The sequence below is a fragment of the Sitodiplosis mosellana genome, unplaced genomic scaffold, assembly GCF_009176505.1.
Source record: "Sitodiplosis mosellana isolate CC-2019 unplaced genomic scaffold, AAFC_SMos_1.0 Smas_scaffold_754, whole genome shotgun sequence".
Taxonomy (NCBI): Eukaryota; Metazoa; Arthropoda; class Insecta; order Diptera; family Cecidomyiidae; genus Sitodiplosis; species Sitodiplosis mosellana.
In genome coordinates, this window is record NW_022595996.1 from 1 (window position 1) to 1,188 (window position 1,188).

Below are 1,188 nucleotides of genomic sequence, written 5' to 3' on the forward strand. Positions count from 1 at the left end.
CGAATCGAAACACGAAATTCAACTGTATAGTGTATACCAACATTTCAATCATAAGTAATGGAATATATTTGTTTGTGCTGTGTTATTTATATGTGCCCGATTCGGGTTTTTAAATGGCATATAATATTTAATACACTTACAAGGGCTTATATCAATTGGCGAACAGAAAATGCGTCAAAAAATTTAAAAAAAATTAAATCCAGACGCAAATATTTTAAATTCAAAGGATGGCTTCATCAATTTTCATAAAATACCGATAAATTTGGCCATAAATTTACTATTTGTTCTGCATTAAATTTTCATTGAAGAAATTTAAATTGGAATATTCATATTTTTTGTAAAACAAAAGATATGTTATTCTCTAATAAAATATTTTATTTAGAAACAAATCTTAGATCAAACCAGAGACTGAAATTTTCGGGATCTTCCTCTTCTTCTTATTGTGAAATTCAATTTTATTTTGAAAACGCAATCTGACTTCTAAAATTTTTCTAACCTGAAATAACTAAAAATTGATCTAGAATTGGTTTCAGGGTGAAAATTTTTAAAAGTCACATTGCGTTTTCAAAATAAAATTGAATTTCACAATAAGAAGAAGAGGAAGATCCCGAAAATTTCAGTCTCTGGATCAAACACATATTTTATCTGTTGTACCAAATACAAAATTAGCCATCAAGATCCTTCATACTTTGGTGCCTTTTAAGAGATTCAATGTCTTGAGATAGCGTTTCTTCGATTAATGAATCCGCTACCAGCATAAAAAATTGAATTCAGTATGCCAAGTACCTGGATTGATGAAAATAAAGTCAAACAATTTTGTTAAAAATAAATCACAATTAATAAAATGAATCATATTACCCCAGAAATGATGTATTTATCATAAAGCTGGGCGGCTTTATGAACATCTACATACAATTCTCTATTAATTTGAACCAATAATCCAATGGACGGAACTATAATTAACAGTGTTGCAAATGCATTATGGACTATTTCCTGAAAAGAATGAAAGAAATATCAAGGATAAACGCTTATAGATGAAAGACAAACTCAAAAATCACTTACGCTATTTGGATCATTAAATAAGTTTGTTAAAAACAAAATGAGAGTGGCGATTAAGAACGTTATGTTTACTACATGGAAATATACAGTCAACAACGTACTGTCAACAACGTTTTTTTTTCTGCTCCG

At 28.8% G+C, this 1,188-nt stretch overlaps 1 long non-coding RNA gene across 1 annotated transcript; it reads right to left on the minus strand.

Annotated features, from left to right (window-relative positions):
- Positions 1-556: 556 nt before the first annotated feature.
- Positions 557-1,145, minus strand: LOC129570942 (uncharacterized). Its single transcript, XR_008688189.1, has 3 exons — positions 1,063-1,145; positions 859-993; positions 557-786 (listed from the first exon to the last, which is right to left on the minus strand). It is a non-coding gene; the product is annotated as an uncharacterized LOC129570942 (long non-coding RNA).
- Positions 1,146-1,188: the final 43 nt, after the last annotated feature.